The sequence below is a fragment of the Pithys albifrons genome, chromosome Z, assembly GCF_047495875.1.
Source record: "Pithys albifrons albifrons isolate INPA30051 chromosome Z, PitAlb_v1, whole genome shotgun sequence".
NCBI lineage: Eukaryota > Metazoa > Chordata > Aves > Passeriformes > Thamnophilidae > Pithys > Pithys albifrons.
In genome coordinates this window covers 66,893,238-66,916,361 of record NC_092497.1, presented here as the reverse complement: position 1 = coordinate 66,916,361, position 23,124 = coordinate 66,893,238, and positions in this window count along the sequence as shown.

Here is a 23,124-nt window from a genome sequence, read left to right as displayed (position 1 = left end):
ATTTACATTACTTATTTTAACAACACAATATGAAAAAAATCTTCAAAAGAATTATGTTCATTCTGGTGACTTGTAAAGGAAGGTCTTTGTGTTATGAGAATGAAATAAGAAGAACACTAGAAAAATAGTCTTTTTATAACCTCTTAGTGAGCTAAAATAAACGACACTTAAATAGAAAGACTTGGAACCTTATTCTGTTTGTCCCTGAAAAGCAAAATCAGAGTCCCCCAGTTTCCTAGCTGGATAATGCCAATGACATACTAGACTACTAGTCTGTCATGTTTATACCACTTAGTACAGAACCTTTTACTATCCTGCATGCCAGCAGTATTTCCTTCAGTCTGACCCAGGATCACATTTTTTTAAGCATAAAGGTGGAAGAATGGGGAATAGCAGGACAGTGTTTTAATGGTAGATTATTTTTAGACAACCCAGAAACCTAGAAAATTACAAGTACATATCAGCTACTCATAAAACAGGAGCCTTAGCACTGATGCCAGTTCAGATTAGTAAAGCAAAAAAGCAAAGGAAGATGTCAGATGAAAAATATAAGATGGAAAGATAATTTAAAAAAAAATTGTGTAGCCAGCCAATAAATGGAGCAAAAGAGTGTAACCAAATAACTCCCTGTTCATTTCTAGAATAATTCAGTATATCTCCCACCAAACTACACTGACTTCTAGGCATTTTCTATGCCTTTCTGGTAAAATAAAGTGACTTCAAAAATGCAAAATGAAATGCCAAACACTTACTTGGAGACTTCCTCATGCATGTTTCTTCTTTTTATCTTTAGTGATCTAAGAGACAGTGTTGGATGAGAGTAGATAAATTGAGTGGTTCACTAAAGGACTTAAAATGTTTAAAAATACACTTATTTACTTTTGTTAGCACAGCTGGGAGGCTGAAGAACCTGGAGACAGCTTTGTAGTATAGTTTTGGCATTCAACTGCTTACCTATTTTTAACTTGGACTGTTTGGGACAAAGCTAATTTTCTCAGCTCTCCTCTTCCCATTGGTGTCCCTTCCACATGTTTCATGTCCCATGTGGTTATGCTTCACTGTGCAGGAGCTATCTACTGGTTAAGTACTTTACCAGAGTCCAGCTCTCTACTAAAGGTGCTCTTCAAATGATGTTTGGTGGGGGAGGAGGGACAAAATATGGAAAAGGAGGTAAAAGCAAAACAAAACACAGCTTAATGTCAATTGCTTCCATCTGCAAATTTTAAATACTTCTGCTCTGCTTTTTGGTTTGCTTGTTAGCTTGGTTTTTGTTGAAGGATGTATCTAGTTTAACTATAACTGCAAATAACACAGCAGTAACTGCAGTGGTATCTGCGTTCTCTCTGTGCACTGGGCAGCTGATTTTTAATTTCATACATCATTTGCAACTTGCTGCAGTGATTCTACACAGTGAGTACATCCCCTTATCACAAAGAAGAAGAAAGCAGTAGCATTTTACCTAGTTTTAGACTTTTTATTAGCATTTGGGTTGCAATCCAGTGCTGACACTTCAGAAGGGCACTGAGTCATACAAATAAGATAACAAAAGAAGCAGCCAGTAGCTCACTCCCAGATACCAGAAAATTGTAAATCAGACAAATTGCACTGACTTCTGAGAAAGTAAAATGTATTTGTCTCCACATCAGAGAACCCTGGTCTTTGTATATAAATATAATAGATACCAATTATTTCTGTTCACCTCGAAAACATACTTTTATAAGTGCATGCTTTTATATGAGCTCTGACGTATATGATAAATACATAAGAAAAATGCTTTTCATATTTATTTCATATACTAAACCCTATATTTTTGTTCTGTACTCATCCAGTGAATAACTTTGGAGAATTTAATTCTCAAGACACAAAAACTGCAGAACTAGCTTTAGGAGAAATCATGCAAATGTGATCTGTGATGAAACCCAAAATATGCAAGAAGATTGTGAAACGAACTTACAACCTTAAGGAACAGTAGAGGAAGGAAGATGTATGAAACTTATGAGGCTGAACATCCATGTGAAGAATGTAGAAAACAGGGAATCTTATTTTCTCTGATCCATTAACGAAAAAAGATACTTTTCAAGGCACTGGAAAGAGTATGCTACAACCAGTCATACTAACAGAGTACAGAGAGACTATTTACAGTGAATGAGCATTTCTTCATAATTTTTTTTTCTTCTGTGTTAGAATTTATTTACTTGAAGCAGAATATTGGGCACAAGGCTAAACTACCAAGAGAAAGGAAGCACAGATTCTATAAGATCAAGATATTTAGGTTTTGTTAGTTATACTTGTGATTTTTTATTTATTTTAGCAGGAATAGTTGGAACTACTGTAATTATGTTCTAGTAATATTTGCTAACCATATGAAAATAGAGAAAATTTTAGAAGTATTAAAAATCAAACACTAGAGTTTCTGTAGCTCAAGCAGTTGTCTAAGATGAGTGACAGTGCATGAAATAGGATTGCCAAAATGTGAATCATCTGTCTGTGTTGTCTTAGAATAACAACATTGCGGGGTAAATCTGTGGATAGATGACATAGTGTAAAATGTTTTCCAGCAAACCTTACAGTGACAACAGCTGATCACATTACTGTCTTCCTTAAAAAAGACTACCTCTTGAATTTACGCTTAAGAGAAAAGTTAATAATTTGGAATAAATTCCAGAGTTCCTACAGAATTGGCCATAAAAAAACCCCCAAAATAATATAACTTTGTTGAACCTTACAAATTTCTCCACCATGTTGAAGCCTCTATAAATAGTAGTACTGTCCTCCAGTGTACTGACATTTCCCCCTCAATTTGATGATGTCCACAGACTTGCTTGCATCCCATCACCCAGGTCATTAATAAACAGTATCCACTGTCCTCCCTTTATCCACTGAGTTGGTCATTTCATCATGAAAGGCTACCAGGTTGGTCAGGCATAATTTGTCCTTGGCAAATACATATTAGCTGATCCAAGTCACATCTTTATTCCTGTCTGGAAACAGCTTGAAGAAAAGATTTGTTCATTCATCTTTCCAGGGATTGAGGAAGACTGATTGGCTTCCAGTTCCCCCAGTCCTCCTACTTGCATTGTGTAAAGGTTGATGCAGCATTTTATTTCCCAGCCCTCAAGAACTTCCCAGGCTTTTGCGCATTCTCACCTATTCTATCACTAAGCTCAGGAAACCATGGGAATGGGATGGCAGGCATTATCAGAAAAAAAATTATGCAAAACAAACACCAAGGACCTCAGCCTTTTCTCTGTCCTTTGTCACTAAATTGACTTCTCCACTGAGCATTGGCCTCAGATTTTCCTAGGGTACATCAAGCACGGCATTGTTAGCAAGTTGAGGGAGGTGATTGTCCTCTCTATCCTTTGCTGGCACAACCTCATCTCAAGTCTTCTGACCAGTGTTGACTGCCACAATATAAAAAAAGATGTAAAGTTATTAGAAAGTGTCCAAAGAACAGCCACAAAGATGGTGAAAGGCCTAGAGGGGAATCCATACTAGGAGTGACTGAGGTCACTTGGCTTGTTCAGCCTGGAGAAGACCTGAGGTGAGACCTCATTGCAGTCTTCAACTTCCTTGTAAGCGGAAGAGGAGGAGCAGACACTGATCTCTCTGGTGACCAGTGATAAGATCCAAGGGAATTGTATGAAACTTTATCCAGGAAGGTTTAGGTTGGATATAAGGAAAAGGTTCTCCACCCACAGGGTAGCTGAGCACTGCAGCGGGATCCCCAGGGACGTGGTCACAGCGCCAAGCCTGACAGACAGAGTTGAAGAAGGATTTGGACAGTACTCTCAGAGACACAGTCCGATTCTTGGGGCTGTGCTGTGCAGGACCAGGTGTCGGACTTTGATGATCTTAATGGGTCCCTTCCAACTCAGTACATTCAATGATTCTATTATCTCCCTCTCTAGTCTGGACATCTGAGCTTTATCTTTCCTACTTACATCTTTGCATATTGCATATTGAATAGTATGCCAAATATTATGTCTGCACATTGTTGCAATATCTATGCACTTGTAAAGAAAAATTGCCTCTTATTTGGTAGCATTATTTGATTATACTAACAATGCTCAAACACCAAAAAACTGCTTCATGCAAGCAGAGAAATTGTCAGCTTTGTTCTAAGTACATAATCTAATGGTATGACTGATTACATTTTGTTTACATACTCAAGTGTTGACTTACAGTGTGCTAGAATGTGTGGCTAGAGTATGTTTTTGTAATTTACACTGCCTTAAAAGAATGTGAAAGTTAGAGTTTTCAAAAGACTGGTGATACTTTTTTCCATAACCTAGCATTTCTTTCCAAATCATTAATCTCAGTTACAAATTGCATTTAAATCTCCATTTTATTTTTACTGCACACAGTATCTTTTAAGTTACTGCACTGTTCTAGATCCCTTTGTTGAATGAGAAATCCAAGATATATTTAGTACATACCATGCAACAACATGTATCTTAGGAACATCAGGGAATACAAAGTAGTATCAAACAGGTTGACATAAGCTAGATCAGCAACAACAGCAACCACCTGGTAACATGTGCTTTGTTTCTCAGAAATAGTATAAAAATATTTTGTAAGCCATATGTTGCATTAGTTCTGTCTGGGCAAGTTCAGTAAGCTTTAATACTGGTAAAAAGGTATTTCTGTGATAAAATAACTCCAGGTGTGATCACAAAGGAGGTCTTGATTCAAGGAGCTGTGATATGGCTATTGGCTGTAGCAAATACTACTATTTTTACCTCACGTCTCTACCATCAAAAACATTCTCAGAGGATATCTTGGGGGCTGCTGGCAGTGCTTGAGACAGAAGGACTTTGGTTAATGCAGCCAGTGTGTCTCACTTATTAACAGATGAATTGACAAAATGTCCCAAATGTTATCCATCTGCTCCTCCTTTCCAACCTGTTCTAAAACAAAGAATAAAGAATTAAAATTCACCTCCTCCCTAGGGCTTTCCTTTATTGACAGAAAAACAAAACAAAAAACCTAAGACGAATAAGGGAACAAACAGAAAATGCTTTAAACATCAGTATACTCAAACCCAGCCCAGGATATTGCCTCAAGACAGAGTTTTTCAGCAATTCAGATTTCATCCGAACAATAACAGCAATTTGCTTTGCAACATGCAGCCTGTTTACTAACTATTTGTCTAGTAAGCCACTACTTTGTCTTGAAAATCCAAAGAACTGTGCAAAAACTGTGAGGAAGGGTGGATTCTTGTGAGGTTATGAAGTTGACTCCTTTTTTCCAGAGACACTAGTGACAACCTTGTTAAGAAAAGAGATCATATTGTTTATTTCTGCCTTTTCTCCTCTTACATTTTCTTAGTTGAAACTAGCTTTTTGCTATGTAAACCCAAGTCTATTACTCCAGTCAGGAATGGATGTAGAAAATGTGAAACATATCTTCACAGAAGGGGTTTTTATCCCTCTTTTTTCAGTGTATTTACAAACCAGACTGTTTCAGGTAAAAAGAAAATACCATTGGATTGTCTTTATGATAACAAAGTTTTGAAAGGTACAAAATATTGAACTTTGTATCAGATACAGATTCTCCTTTTTGTTTCCTGAGAAAAAAATTGTTCGTTCTAGTCTCTGCCTGTGTAAGGAAAAGGCTGTGTGTGTTGTGCTTCATAATTTATTACATTTCCCTTTACTAATATGATATGTATTGACCTTGTTGTCTAGAAGCAGTTGATCTTTTATGAACAATTGAGAGAAAAATCTGCTAGTTTATTTGAATTTCTGATTTGTTCCTGATTGCCGGGGACATGAGACACTGACAACAAAGGGTAGGTCCCCAGTCAGATTTGTACTTCAGATTTGTACTATTGATTTCTCCTGTTAAGTTTCCTATCTAGATGCACACATCAATCCCAGTTATAAAAACCAGTATTAAATCTTACATGACATAAGTGGGTACTAGATTGGGCCCCACAGTTTTGTATGTAACGTGTGTTCAAGTTGACATGAAATAAGTAAACTACACAGACATTCTTAATCAGGGGTTTTTTTGTGATGGCAGAATTGTTGAGCCAGAGGAAGAGACAAACTGCAAAGCTGACATGAGATTCAGCACCACAATCTGTCTCAGGAAAACATATGAAAGCACAGCTTGAAGTAATGTTTTTGTAAGAAGGCTACATAGATTCCTTCAGTGACACTACAGCAAGATCTACCTGCTAGGGCACCAAACTTTTCTCTATATAGCTCGATTCTATAGATTGAATTTTTCAGAAGCTTTTTCAATCTCAGAAAAACCAAAATTTGTTGACCAAGGCAAGTAGCCAGCACTTCTTTTGTTAAGATAAATTGATTGTACTTGTCATATGCAGGAAATCAAGAAAGTCAGATGAGAAAGCACACATCAGAAGTGTAGAGAGGTAGTCCAACATTCAGCTAGAAAAGAGAGAACCTGGAGCAGTACAGTCTGTAATGATAGAAAAAAAGTAAAGCAGAATTAAAAACTGTTTTACAGCTCACAGGAACACGTAACCACTGCTAAAATATAAAAAATGAACACTGGTTTTGAAAAATAGGAGACACACTCTTAATGAGGCACACTTATCCTGTTACATGGTGCTACCCTGGGAGGACACTCAAAACAAGGATTCTATGAGGTCACACACTCAAAGTCACATTAAAGGTCCAATATCTGCACTTGCAGTGCATCATTTAATTGAGAATAACCACAGTGCTGGCAGTGCTTGTTTCATTGTGTAGTATGGTATTTTCTGCTACCACTTCCTTTCATCCTTGCCTTGATGTCTCTCTGTCGCTCACAGTTCATCAAACAACTTTGAGTAGCATTTGATACTGGACACCATGTGTCTTGAGAGATTAAGAAGCAAGATTAACAGAGTGAAAATTTAAAACACTAGCTCTAGATGGCTGTTAAAACAGGTGATGTTTAGGTGGACTCATGACATTTAATGATTATTCTTACACTTTCTAACATATATTGCTGTTGTGCAAAATTAATCCCTTTTAAATTGCAGTTCTTGTTCTTGTAATGAATGACCTCAAATATTAGTGCCTTGTAAGGTATATTCCAGGTGTATTAATTATTTGAAAACTACAGTTTCTCAAATCAATATAGATAGTGGCCAGAAATAATGTCTACAAATGATTGCAAAATAAATAAACCGTGTGAGTACGCTAGCTGCTAAAAAAAATACGTTAGTGTTGAGCTCTCTATCCACAGAAAAAATGGCACCTAGAAATATATGTCATGTTGCTCCTTGAAAATAGATACACTCCTATTACTTCCAACAAATCCAGACAACATGTGATTTGCACTTGATGTATGAAAAATGTTTTCATGAAAATCATTTTAAGTATGGATTTATTTCACTAGCTTTCTCTCTTCTGCTGGGGACAAAAAAAAAAAGCAGTAAATTTTAAAAAGGGCAGACACTTCTTCAGTTGCAGGGTAGTTCTGAACAGCCAATCAGAACTTCAGCTTACCCACAACCACCATTGACTAACAGATGTCTTGTAGAATTACTTAATTATTTCCATCAAAAAAAAGAAAGTAACATTTAAGGAAATCACAAAATTTTGTAGATTGTATAGAAATTCTTAAATTGTGGTGTATTATTTAAATTATTAAAGTTCTTTTTACCTCACTATCTCATGAAATAAAGAATTAAAGTAAAATGCTCTCACTATTCTTTGTCTCTAATAAGTGATTCCCTGACAAAAAAGATTAAAATAATGTTGTAGAAAAAATTGTTCAATTAGAAAAAAATAACTAATGTTTCAGATAATATGTATCTAAAATATTTTCATGTGAAAACATTTTCCTGATACAAAATCAAATTGCAAACAAAAATAATATTTTGCTATAGGAAAAATCAAATTACAGAATCACAGAATGGGTCAGGTTGGAACGGACCACAGTGGCTCATCTGGTCCAACCTCCCAGCACTAGCAGAGCTGTCCTAGAGCATGTGGCACAGGATTGTGTCCAGATGGTTCTTGAATATTTCCAGGGAGAGAGACTCCACAACCTCTCTGGGCAATCTGTTCCAGTGCAGTCACCTGCACAGTAAAGAAGTTCTTCCTCATGTTTATGTGGAACCTCTTATGCATTAGTTTCTGTCCATTGCCTCTTGTCAGCAGCACTGAGAAGCACTGGCTCCATCCTCTTGACACCCTCCCTTCAGATACTTATAAACATTGATGAGGTTCCCTCTCAGTCATCTCCTCAAGGCTGAAAAAGCCCAACTCACTCACCCTTTTGTCATAAGAGAGATGCTCCAGTCCCTTAATAATCTTTGTAGCTCTCTACTATATTTGCTTTTGTAGCTTCACGTCTCTTCAGTGCTGAGGAGCCCAGAACTGGATGCAGCATTCCAGATGTCCTTCCCTAGGCCTGAGGAGAGGAGCAAGGTCACCTGCCTCGACCTGCTGCCAATGCTGTTCCTAATGCACCACAGGACACCATTAGCCTCCATGGCCACAAGGCCTCACTGCTGGCTCACGGACAGTTTGTTGTCCTCCAGGATCCTCAGGTCCTTCTCTGCAGAGCTGCCTTCCAGAAGGTCAGACTGTACTGGTGCCCAGAGTTGTTCTTCCCCAGCTGCAGGACCCTGTATTTGCCCCTGCTGAATTTCAGATGGTTTCTCTCTGCCCATCTCTCCCACCTGTCGAGGTCTTTCTGAAGGGCTGCAAAGTCCTCTGGGGTGTCAGGCACTGCTCCAGCTTTGTGTTGTCAGTAAACTTACCAAGGAGGCCTCTGCCCCTTCATCTAAGTCACTGATGGAGAAGTCAAATGATCATGGGCCAGTATAGATTCCTGGGGCACCTCACCAGTGACAGGCCTCTAACTAGACCCTGTACCACTGATTACGATTCTCTGGAATCTGGCTTTCATCCAGTTCTCAATCCACCTCACTGTTAGCTCATCCAGTCCACACTTTCTGAGTTTGTCTATGAGGCTGCTTTGAGAGACAGTGTCAAAAGCCATGCTGAAATTGAGGTAGACAATATCCACTGCTCTCTCTTCACCTATCCAGGTAGTTTTTTCATTGTAGAATGCAACCAGTTTGGTCAAACATGACTTACCATTAGTGAATCTGTGCTGGCTAATCCTAGTCTCTTTCTCATCTTTCATGTGCGTAGAGATGGACTCCAGAATTAAGTTCTCCATCACATATCCAGGAACTGAGGTGAGGCTGACGGGATGGTAGTTCCCCGGATCCTCATTCTTTCCCTTTTTGAAGACCAGGGTGATACTTGCTATATTCCAGTCCTCAGACACCACTCCTGATCTCCACGACCTTTCAAAGATCATCATGAGCAGCCAGGTTGGGATGTCAGCCACTCTCTCACCATTTGTGGATGCATCCAGTCAGAGCCCATGGACTTGTGGTGGTCACTTTTGCCTGACTCTAACCTAATCCTCTTTGATCAAGGGAAAGTCTTGCTTCCAACATTCTTTTACCCTGATCTCCTGGGTCAGAGATCCCTGGGGAAAGACTTTATCAGTGAAGATCAATGTCAAGAAGCCATTCAATACCTCTGCCTTCTCTGTGACCTGTTACCAGGGTGCCCTCTTCATTTACTAATGAGGACATATTATCTCTTGCTTTACTTTTGTTATTGATGAAAAAACCTCTTTTGTTATCCTTGACATCCTTGGCCAGATTTTATTCTAGATGGGTCTCAGCCTTTCTGTCTCATTTCTGCTTACTCTGACACCCTCTCTATATTCCCTCCAAGCAGCCTGACCCTCCTTCCATCTCCTGCGCATTTCCTGCTTACACTTGAATTTGAGTAATTGACAGGAGTTCTTTATTCATCCAGTTTTTACTACCCATCCTCTTTCCTTCTTGGTCTGATTTCCTTCTCATTGGGATTCATCAGCCTTGTCTAGGTTTTGATTTTGGCTTCCCAGCTCTGAGCTGCCCCTCTTTCTCCCTCCACTCCTCAAAGCAGGAGGGGAGGGGGGGGGAGGGGAGGAGCAAGAAACCAAACGGGGGAGAAAGCTTGAAAGAAACTGAATTTAATGAAAGTATATATGTATATTTCCAAATGTTTACAATTATATATACACAATCTTTACCCACGATAGGAAAAACTCCCAGGGGGGAAAAAAAGGGGAAAGGGAAGGGAAAGGGAGGGGGGGAACAGAGACAACAACGGGACAAAACAGAACAAATAGGTACAATTAGACAGCCTCACCCACCCCCCCAAGCAAACCAGTACAACACAGTCCTACCAACAACACTTGGAAGAAGACCAGCTCCTCTCATGCTCTCTCTCTCCAAACTCCTGTGAAGCTCCGAAGCAGAAAACTCGCTGCACCATCCCACGCTAGAAGAGCAGCAATTTCCTATCTCCCTCTCTGTTATACTCCCTTGTCACGTGGAAGGGAAAAAAAACCAAGTGTAGAATACCTGGGAAATGGGCCTTTCCCTAGTTACACCTGGTTGCTAGGGAAGGCCTGAATCAAAACTATCACAGGCCTAGAGGAAGCGACCCATGAATACTGACCAACTCTCTTGGACCCCTCTTCCCTGCATGGCCTGTTCCTCCAGAATTCTTTCAGGAGGATCCCTCAAGCAGATAAAATTAGCTCTCCGGAATTCCTTGGTGGTGATTTTCCTTACTGTTCTGTTACCTCTTCATTCAATACTGAACTCTACAATGTCATGGTTACTACAGCCTGCCTGCCCCCAGCTTCACATCCTCAAGGCCTTCCTTGTTTGTTAGTATGAGGTCAAGTAGCACACTGTTCTTTGTGGGATCCTCCCCTACCTGTAACATGAAATTTCTAACTGGCAAAATTATCTGCGGACTGATGATTCAGTTGATAGAATCATAGAATCATAGAATCGATTGAGTTGGAAAAGACCTCCGAGATCATCAAGTCCAACCCTTGGTCCAACTCTAGTCCATTTACTAGATCATGGCACTCAGCGCCACATCCAATCTGCATTTAAAAATCTCTAGGGATGGTGAATCCACCACCTCTCTGGGCAGGCCATTCCAATGCCTGATTACTCTCTCTGGAAAGAATTATTTTCTGATAACCAACTTCAATTTTCCCTGGCAGAGCTTGAGCCCGTGCCCCCTTGTCCTATTGCGAAGTGCCTGAGAGAACAGACCAACCCCCACCTGGCTAGAACTTCCCTTCAGGTAGTTCTAGACAGTGATGAGGTCACCTCTGAGCCTCCTCTTCTCCAGGCTAAACAACACCAGCTCCCTCAGCCTCTCCCCATAGGACTTGTGCTCCAGTCCCTTCACCAGCCTTGAAGCTCTTCTCTGGACCTGCTCCAGCATCTCAATATCCTTTCTAAACTGAGGGGCCCAGAACTGAACACAGTACTCAAGGTGTGGCCTCAGCAGCGCAGAGTACAGGGGAAGGATCACTTCCCTGGTCCTGCTGGCCACGCTATTTTTGATACAGGCCAGGATCCCATTGGCCTTCTTGGCCACCTGGGCACACTGGTGGCTCAGGTTGAGCTTTCTGTCAATTAGTACTCCAAGGTCCCTTTCTGCCTGGCTGCTCTCCAGCCACTCTGTGCCCAGCCTGTAGCGCAGCAGGGGGTTGTTGTGGCCAAAGTGCAGGACCCGGCACTCGGCCTTATTGAATTTCATCCCATGGGAATCAGCCCATCTCTCAAGTCTATCCAGGTCCCTCTGCAGAGCCCTCCTGCCTTCCAGCAGGTCAACACTCCCTCCCAACTTGGTGTCATCAGCAAATTTGCTGATGATGGACTCAATCCCCTCATCTAAATCATCAATAAAGATGTTAAACAGGACTGGACCCAACACAGACCCCTGGGGAACACCACTAGTGACCGGCCGCCAGCTGGATGCAGCTCTGTTCACCAGCACTCTCTGGGCCCGACCCTCCAGCCAGCTCCTAATCCAGGAGAGGGTACACTTGTCCAGGCCATGGGCTACCAGCTTTTCCATGAGTATATTATGGGAGACAGTGTCAAAGCCTTGCTGAAGTCTAGATAGACCACATCCACAGCCTTCCCCTCATCCACCAGGTGGGGCTCCTGATTGTAAAAAGAGATCAGGTTGGTCAGACAGGACCTGCCCCTCCTAAACCCATGCTGGCTGGGTCTAATCCCTTGTCCATCCTGAAGGTGCTGTGTGATTGCACTCAGGATGAGCTGCTCCATAACCCTGCCAGGCACGGAGGTCAGACTGACAGGCCTGTAGTTGCCAGGGTTCTGCTTGCAGCCATTTTTGTGGATTGGGGTGACATTGGCCAACCTCCAATCATCTGGGACCTCCCCAGAGAGCCAGGACTGTTGGAAGATGATGGAGAGCGGTTTGGCAAGCTCTTCTGCCAGCTCCCTCATCACCCTGGGATGGATCCCATCTGGTCCCATAGACTTGTTAGGATCCAGCTGGCTCAGTAAGTCAGTAACTATATCCTCCTGGAATACAGGAGGGCTATTCAGCTCCCTCTCCCTGTCTACCAGCTCCAGAGGCCAGTTGTCTTGAGGGCCACCTGTCTTACTGGTAAAAACTGAGGCAAAGTAGGTGTTAAGTATCTCAGCCTTCTCCTCATCTTCCTTAACTATATTTCCCTCCAAGTCCAACAGAGAATGGAGGTTTTCCTTGCCCCTCCTTTTGTTATTAATGTATTTATAAAAGGACTTTTTGTTATGCCTAACTGAAATAGCCAAATTTACTTCAAATTCCACTTTTCTTTCCCTAACTTTTTTCCTGCATGACCTAGCTCTATCTGTAAATTCTTCATAAGTATCCAGCCCTTTTTTCCATAGTCTTTTTCCATAAACTTTCTTTTTATCCCTGATTTCTTGCAGAATCTCCCTATTTAACCAAGCTGGCCGTCTTCCCCTCCGGCTGGCCTTTTGGCACACTGGTGTAGCCTGTTGCTGTGCACTCAAAATTTCCTTCTTAAAATATGTCCATCCCTCCTGGACCCCCTTGCCTTTAAGGGTTGTTTCCCAGGGTATGCTCTGAATCAGTTCTTTGAATAGGCCAAAATCTGCTCTCTGGAAGTCCAAAGTAGAGGTTTTAATGATGGCTCTCCTTACATCCCTGAGGACTGAAAATTCTATTATTTCATGGTCACTATGCCCCAAGCGGCCTCCAACCACTACATCATCTACCAGCCCCTCTCTGTTTGTAAACAGTAGGTCTAGCGGGGCCTTACTCCTGGTAGGCTCATTTACCAGTTGATGAAGGAAATTGTCCTCTATACACTCCAGGAACCTCCTTGACTGCCTTTTCTCTGCAGTATGAAGCTCCCAGCAGATATCTGGCAGGTTAAAATCACCCACAAGAACAAGGGCTGGAGATTTTGAGACATCCGCCAGCTGCTTGTAGAATAATTCATCTCCTTCATCATCCTGGTCGGGCAATAATTCCATCAAGTCTTTCACTGGGAGAAAAACACGGTGAAGAAATGAATCAGATAAAGGTAGAGAATATTTTAAAAAGCATTTATAAGATTTGTGTATGAAAACAATTCTTAACAAGCAGGTGATAATCTGACACTTCAGGTTTTACCGTTGTGACAATTTTTTTTCACTGTATTACAGAACCTTTGGTCAAACAGGATAACAGGAATCCTTTAAATATATTTACTAAGATTTCTGTAATCCTGGAAGTATAAACACCCTTCTTAAATATACTGCTAAAACTGCTGCAGCAATGTGTCAAATGTGACCAGAAAATTTTTCCCACCACTTCACATCCATTCTTAAAACTGTCATCCCCAGGAGAAACATAAATCCCAGTTCCACCTTCCTAATACTGAGATCTCATTAAAGAGGACACAATATATTTCCCTTTTAAGATTTCGTGCAATATCCCAGCAAGAATGAGGAATTTTGTAAAACCTCTTTTTTTGAATGAAAGTTGTTTAGTTTCCTTGATTTCCTTTTTTTTTTAATAAAACAGTAAAATAATTAGTGATGTTTATTACTAAAAGCATTTCAGTACCTAAAGGCAAAATCATATCAGCTTTAGTTTTAGGGTAACAGTCAGTCAGCATTAGACTACTGGTGTGTTACCATTTAGGTTTTCTGTTTACTTCAGTTATGTGATGATAATAAAACTACTCTCCCAACCTCATTTCCCTCCCCTCCCCCAAAAAAGTCAATATTCATTAACATCATGCAAGAATCTTCATCTTGTGTATCTCTTCACATATATCTTGACAGTCAGGTTAATATTTCACTCTAAAAATTCCTGTATATCAGGTCTGAAGAAAGGTCTTTCCTATTGCTCTGAAACTGAAAGACTCGCTCAAACAAACTTTTCGCTAGTGAAAGCTGTCTCTTGATTATTCATTGAAGCATTAGCCTCAGTGGAGACAAGATGATTTTTGTTTAGGATTGGTTTTTAGGAAGCAGAAGCTCTGGTTTTGAACAAACTCAAGTTGATGATGCTCTGCCAAATATAAAATATGCATCTGGGCACTATCTAAAAGAGTATGCTGCTCGATTTCTTTATACCAGCATTGAACAGTGTACAGCCTCCTGTCTAACCTCAAGACAGAACAGGAGCTTGTACTTCTTTCTGTTCATTATCTCCTGGGATTGTGATTGAACTGTATCTGCTTATCTGTTTAGTGGAACTATGAAGAAACACACTGCAAACAGCAGGCTATAAGCAAGCCAAATTACAGAGCATGTTGGTTCAAGCACAGTACCTCATATTACGTGAGATTATGGATCTGAGTAGCTAAGTCAAATGTGAGAGAACGGAACTCCCCGACCTCAGAAATCTACACCCTCAGGTTTTTCTGCACTCACCCAACTTTTTATGTTGACTATAGAGGTCTAACAGCAGCTTTGTAATTATTTTTTAGATTAAGTGATGCCAAATCTGGATGCTTCTAAGCAGTGACCATGGCTCAAGCTCTCTTAATGCTGCAGAAAAGATCAGAGAAACTCAGCTGAGTGGGAAATTCATGACACACTTAAATCTAGTAACAGCATACTGTAAGAAACCATAATATTGTCAGAAAACTTCATAAAAATGAAGTTTGACATGAGATAGATTTCTTTTGTAATAGGCTTATACAATCCATATGTATCTATGAATACTGAGTAGAAAACTTTTGCGTGTCCTGTCTGCCTGTCGCATTACTTCGTAAAATCTCCTTGGTGACGTTCAAAGATGTAATTACTGCATTGCTGTGAAGGTCAGTGAAACTTGAGGTAATGGTTACTTAAGTGATAATCATTTAATATAATGTGGCCTACAGGTTTATGAAGAATGGTCATTCAGGGATATTTCTGAGATCTCACATATGTTTGAGAGATTTATCTCCCCTCATCCCATTTTTTTCTGACTGATACTGGTTTGTTCCCATTGGGGTATCTATGCTTTCAAGGGTGTTTAATAATGGTCCTATTGTGTGTCTGCTCTTACCATGCTCCACTACCTTTGATCCATACTGCTCTCTACTCTCTGACAGAGAAAAAGAAATAGAGGAGAGAGGATTTTTTTTTCCTTTAAGAAGCTCAGTAAATGCTGCTGCGCTCTAATCATGGAGTGAGAAGGCTGCTTAAAATGACCCATCACTTCCTTCATCTTCTGAGCAATAGGAACCTACATCATGGCAAAAGGAAAGAGTGAAACAAAATTAGTGATGCTAACAGTGAAAAGAAGAGGAAAGTGTGATGCTTGCACCAACCAAAGCAGACATTTGCTTTGCTGCCTGCTGTCTTGAGGAAACAAGAACACAATTGGGAGGTAGTTGCATTTTCCTATGTCTCTAAAAAATCTTAAGCTTTGTAGAAATAAAAATAACGGAAAACAAAGGTTTCACTCTTTCACAGCATCCAAGAAAACAGACAAACAAAATGAGTAATCAAAACAAGATTCCATATTTCATTTTTCCACTTTCTCTCTAAAACTAATTGAAGATCAAAGGTATAGCAGATGTATTTGCATCCTTAATATCTTAGTAATGCTTTTTACTAGATTACTGAGACCAGTAAAATAGTAGGTGCTCTAAAGAGTATTTTTCGGTTTGGCCCAGTATATTTGTGATACTACAGAGGGGAACAGAGCCAATAGTATGCTTAAGAGTCTTGTACTTTAAACATTGCTGTATTTTTTAAAGAAAGAGAAACTGGCATAAAATTTAATTTTTCATTCTTTGGGCACCACCATACATGGTCTGTCTGAGGCATATACTGAGCAATATCAAAACATAAAAGACAAAAAATAATAAATTAATTGGTGTGGTAGCAATGGCCTCTTTCCAGGATAAATTACACACTTGATTCTGAGGAATGAATGTTAACATAAAAGTTTTGTTACATTCAAGTGTCTTTCTCATGCTCAGTCCTTATCTAAACTTCATTTACTCTGTCCACTGTATACAAAGATGATTATGTGAATTCAGTTGAGTGAACTTAGCAGTATCCACTCTGCTCCATGCAAAGGTGAGATACAGTAACGCTTTCTGTTGCTGGCAGTATAGGTTTACTCATTTTTACTCAGCTTTACTTTTAGTGCCTGAAGTGTTTTTTCAGTGCATGGAAACTGGGGTGAAAATGAGATATTGCTATGATTGCCTGTCTCAGGTCTGTGCCCTGAGTCTCATGCTATCATTAAGCTATTACACTGCTGATGCTGAGCGAGGGAAATCAAAATAACTCACACTGATTTTTGCTGAATGGCATTTCAGAAACATAAAAATTTTGACAGATTTGGCTACACCCCAGAGCTTCCTCTCATGATGTGGTTTTTGCACTCTGTCAGATATCTTTAGGCAGATAAAATAAGGAGTAGTAGCATATATCACCTGACAGGCAAAGCTCTGTTGAAGGATTTAACCTCCTTAACATTGTCACTCAAGAATAGAATGTAAAGGGTTATTGGTATAATTTTAATAATAAAATTATAGCTAGTGCTTGAGTTTAAGCAGAGAGAAACAGGTAACTTGCTGTGATGTCTGGTTGGAGGTTGATCAAAACTAGAGTTGGGAAAGATGGAACTTCTTCCTAACTTTGTGTTAGCAAGGTAGCCAGTGACTTCACAGAATCACTGCAGCAAGTTGCAAATGATGTATGAAATGAGAAACACAGCCCATGGCACAGAAAATATATAGTTAGCATTGTGCAGTGGCTGTGGCACTGTGCTGTTTGCTACAGCATTAAATTTGATAAGACACAGGCATACAGACTTTTAAGGAACAAAATAAAACATGTAAATTAGTTTTTCAATTTCTTCATTTCCCTCTGCTTTTTATAAAGCCATTTTCTTTCTGAGGTGGTACATGTTACATCACCTTTTAATATTCTACCTGTCCATACTTAAGTGAAATCTTCTTGGATAATACTAATTTTCTCTTAAAATAGGTAATAGCAATATTCAGTTTCTTTTAAGAATGATATGTAACATACCTTACATTAAAGATATATCAGAAATTGCAAGATATCTATTAAGGCTATCTCAATACCTTGAAGAAGTTACACTTAGTAGAGAGGGGAAGGAAATCACTGAACTTTCAAGACTCAGTCAGTTTAAAAAAGACACCATATTGGGCAGGACTGTTGATTCACTATCATAAAAGTTAAACGAGGCTATCATTAAAGATGAATAAAGCCCCCTAAAACAAATGGATTTTTTTTTAAATAACACAATTCATTGAAGTAACAGATTATGGATTTTTTTTTAATTATCTCCTGATGTGCATTCAGTTCACAGTTATACATTCCTCCGGCCAAAAGTTTTAAATAGAAGGGTAGATATTTCATATGTTGCTTCAATGTGTGAGGTAGATGCAAATACTCTGGTTTTTTAGAAGAAAAAAAAGTAATTATAAAGCTGATAGGTGAAGTACTTCTTCACTAGGAAAACTTAGAGAAATGAATACAAGTCTACTAAAAGTGCAAAGGCTGAGATGTTTAAAAAAGCATATTAAACATCTCTTTTGATACATTCACAAGAATTGAAAAATAATTAAACTTGAACAAGTATTAAACTATAGCCCTCTAAAATTGCACAGGAATATTTGTACAGTATCTAATATATTTTAAGTATCCACATTTATCCTCAAAACTTCACCTGATTTCTCTGAATGTTCCCAGGTAGAGAGGTTTTGAAGACACTTATGCTAGGTACAATGGCAGGTAGCTGTTAAGAAAAAGATTTCCTACATTTGCATAACTTTTAAATTATCACTTCTGGTTCTGATATGCAGAATTGTTTCTTTACTTCCTTGTATATCTACATACTCCTTTTAAGGATCTAAGCTAAAATTTTGTGATACTGGAAAGAAACACAGAGAGAAGGAAGAACAGAAAACCAGTGTGATAGGTATTATAGGTAGTCTCTTTCCTAGGCCCACATACACCGTCCACCTCCCTAAAATTTTCATTTTCCGTTACACAGAATTAGCCAAATGAAGACAATTTTTACTTAAAATTTACCTGAAGATATGTCATGTTTAATTTATTCTTTTTTGATTTTGAAAAGATTAACTGAAAATTTCAAGCCTATTCTTACTGATACTTAGTCTATTTAATTGTAACTGAAACATAAAAATCATTGTAAATATTGATAGATACCATGAAAAAATGCTATTTTTACTAAATGCTCATGAATGGAAATTTAAATATAAAATTAATTGTAGTGTATAACTGCTTTTATTGTTTTTATCATATGTGCTAATGCAATTTTGTTATTATTCTTTGATAAATCAAATAGTAAAGAGGGAAGGGGTCAAACTCTGTATTTTTATTACCTTTTCTCATATTTCTCTATACTGAAAATAAAGACTGCTTATGTCACTTCCCTTCCTAAACTTTATTAGAAAACTCTTACTGATCTAGGTGATCTAGGTGATCTATGATCTTAAGGAAAAAGTGGCATATATTTTCAAAGAAATTTGCTTAGTACTGTTAGCACTGAATATCACAAAACGATCACAACACTGTCACTTACTGGCATTAATAGCATTTTTACAACAATTATTTATCAATTGTGACTTCCTCTGAATGTGCATCTATTGACAGAATATATTATGGTAAGCAAAGCATCAGTTTTCTATATTTGGCTTTTTCCCTTAAAATAATTCCTTGTGAGGGAAAAAAAAACATACTACAAAAAAATTTCCTCAAGTCAGTGACTGTCTTTCCCTTGTAAAAATACACAGACACTTGCTTTATAAATAAGCTTGTAGTTTCTAACCACCATTTAGTTTCCCCAAATTTCTCTGGCAGGAATCTTCTTGAGTGACTTATTGATTGACTTACTTGTTTCTTACATTGTAATATTCTTTCCATTTGAAGATTAGTCTTGTAAACAATAAATATAAAAAAAATCCAAAACCCAACAGCTGAAAATACTTGTCTAATGCTGTCAAGTTACACCTCCTTCCTTTGTCTCAAGTACTGTGGAACCTATAGTTCACGGAGGAAGTAAATCATTTCAGAGTTTGCTAGTGTTCTTATTTTGAAATTAAACTTCATTCTGGAAGTCTCAGGCCTTAATTCCATTAGCAAAAATAAGCATTGATTTCTTAAAACACGTTTTGAGCAATTGAATTTATTTTATTATAGGTGAAATTTAATTTAATATAATTAATTTTCAAGTAATTTTAAGATATCTTATAAATGTTTATAGGTTCTACTTGGTTCCTAAAAAAATTTATAAGTATGCCTTTCAGGAATAGTAATAACAGTAATAATGAATAATAATAATAACTAATGGCCTTTTGCCCACTAATCCCCCATGTACTGAACCACTTTCCGTGAATTTCCAAAAAGCCTTTTTAAAAATTCCATTTTAAACAAATTCTTGGAAGAATTACAGAAAAAATAATTCTTTAAAACTTAAGTTCCTCTTTTCCCCATGTTATGCAAATAAAATGAAGTCTATTCTTACAAAATTCTGCAGTTAGATATTGTTTCTTATCCGCAGTCTTAGGCATCTGTTATGGTGCAGCTTGGCAAAATACCAAGTGCCAACTGCCTGACAGAACCCCCCTCCAGGAACAGAAAGGGAGGGAGGGAAACAAAACCTAGAAATGGAACTTTGAAATGGCAAGGTTTTTATACTTACAGAGAAGAAAAGACAATTTAAAAGAGATTATAACACATATATATATATACAAATGTGAAAAGGAATAACACCTTCACCGAGTTGTCTAACCTAATAATACCGATTACAACCACCCAAACTCCAAGAAAACCTCCCAGAAACTCTTCCAGAAAAACCTCTCAGCAAGAGAAAAGAGAAATTAAGAAGAAAATGTTCACTTCCCCAGATAACACAGTGGAGAAGGCGACAAGGCCTAATCTCAGGAGAGGCAGAAAAGTGTGTCCTTACGAGTCAGAGACCAAAAGAGAAGCTTCACCTCCCCCTCTTTTTATACTTCTTGACACTTCCTGATGATGTCAGATGATATGAAATACCTCGTTGGTTGCTAAAGTCAGGTGATGCTTTGTCCCTTCGATCTATGTCACATCCCTTGGGCCTGCTAAAAACTGAGGCCTAACTGAGGCCGAAAGCCAAAAACTAAAGCTAAAACTACCACAGCATCTTAAAGAGTTTTCAAGAAAATCAGCAGAAAACCAAATTTTCTCTAATAAACCACACTGTCAGCATTGCAATGTTCCTAGGATGTGTTCCTAGGAAAGCATTATGATAACATTTCTAAACTAATGAAATCATCTTATAGTTAGAAAGCTAATTTTACACATGATAATGGTTTCGAATATAAAAATTTGGTTTAGGATTCTCTGAGACTTCTGCAACTACAGGGCTGTAAGAAAAGCATGGGTTATGGTAGATAAATGGAAATAACACATACAGAATAATAGAAACAACACCAGTTATGAAATAGCCTATGTGCAATGTAAATAAGCATGGTATTTTTAACAGTCTGTAGAAAAATTGCAAAAATGGGGGGAAGCTTCTTTTATTCTCAGGAATTAAAGAGTTGAATCCCTGTAGTTTAAACTGGGGAATTAAAAATTGATTTCTCTGTAGTTCTTATGTATGCAAATGAAAATTTTGGATAATGAGAGTTGTCAAATTCTTGTATCCAAAGCCATCAGAAAGAAAATTTAGTTGAGAAATAACAGACCCATTTCAAGGAGTGAGGCTGCTTAGACACTAAAATTCCTTCTCTACGAATATCATGGATTCCCCATATAGTAGGTTTTTAATCAAAGATTAGATGCTTATCCAAAAGCATCTAGTGCAAAAGGCACTGCAGTGGTTTGAGGCGGAACTGGGTGAGACAAATTGTGTATCCTCCATTACACACTATGTAAGAAGAAATTATTAAAAAGACTTTTTTCTGAAGTTCAGGTTTATGTATTGATAAATTAGTTATGCATAAGCAGTACGTCTCAGTAACAGTCTTGCTATTTTAAAGAAGTGAAATCTTTAACTTTGTAAATCTTTTTAACTGGGTATCTGAAATTTGTTTTTGCAACCATAGTTTATTATACCATGGACATATTAAACCATAAACTAAAAATGGAATTTTCAGGCAGGCGTGCAGAGAAAGTGAGTGCAGTACTACCATTTGTGCTAACATTTCTTGAAACACTGTTTAAAATAGAGACTTTTTGTAAAGTACTTTCCCCTCTTTTCACTTTTCATCACCTTTTTCTTCCTTCTACTTTGTTTACTTAATTTCCTTTTGAAGACAAATTTCTACCTTGGGTACATATGCTAACAAACATACACCTGTGTGAACCAAATGCTGACATTTAAGTTTGTGCCTTCATCCATTAAAACAAAAGACTCCCCATTCATTCCTCTGTCTTGGAGCTGTTCAGGCTTAGTGTCTGGGATTGATGAACTGTGAAAGCACAGACCAATTTTCAATTGCCTAAGTCATTCCTCACTTACTGATTTTGCCTTAAGCATGGCATGACCATCTAAACTGAATATCAAGTGCAGCTTCAAGGTAATTCTATCTGTACCATGATTTTACAGAGCTGGATTAGATTTGTTATATCCTGATCTGTGGCAGAGGCTGTCAGCTCTGTCCCTTTCTTCAGGTCTGCTCCCACTTTATCTTTTAATACCATTACTTGTTACTTATAAATGAGATAAATTCTTTTTGACTGGTTGGGAGGTTTTGAGTTTGAACTCATTGAAGGAAATTTTTGAACGTCCATGTCAGTCTTTGTGTCTCTTTGCTATAAATGCTTGTTTTACAATACCTGGTAGTCTACAATCAACAGAGGAATGTGCCACAGACTTTTCCAGGTTCTAGTTTTTCAGAATTCAGAGTAGTCTTCTTTTAAATTAAACCAAAAATAAGTACATACATCCCCCCTGTTTAATTGGTTCATAACACCTCCAGGAAGTCATAAGACCTCCATAAGTTTTATCACCTCCAGGAAGTTGATCATGATGAGCTGATTCTAGCATTACCAGGTTAAAAAACCTGATCTATACCTCACAGCAGTCCTCTGTTCTCACATAGCCTATTTCTAGGCTGTTAATATCTCTTTTCCCTCGATACTAGGAAGACATTGGTAACAGTGCAGTCCAGTTATTAAATTCTGCAGCACAGTGTGATATCTCATTAGTCAGTTATGGGACCATTTTAAACTCAGCAAGCTTCTTAGATACCTGTTATACTTTGAAACTACCACTTTTCATCATCTTCCCCAAAAACAGACTTCAAGGAAAGATAAGGAGAGTATGTTGATGTTCACATATCAAGTATCTACAATGCATTTTATTAAACATTGGCTTGATTTACTTCTTTAAGGCAAATTATATTTATCTCTGAAAATTCGTGTCTGAAATATGATCTATGTACTTTAACATATCTGTTCATTTTAATATCTCTAATAACAAGTATCAATATTTGAACAAGAATTTAATTGGGAATCATCCTCATTTTCAACAGAACAACAACTGAGACAGGATGATAGAAATAACTGAAGGATAATCAGGAGAAAATAAAACCTTGATTTACATTCTGGGTCACCTCAGACGATTTTATGGAAACAATGTAGAAGTAAACTACAGGGGGCAGCAAATATTAACCAGTTACAGAGAATCAACAGCACACACTTTGGAATACTTTTGTGTACTGTCTCTTGTAGATTTTGCAAATTACGTCTCAAAACTTGTTACTAAGTAACTGATTATATTTATAAACCAATCAAATTATTTTAAGATGGTT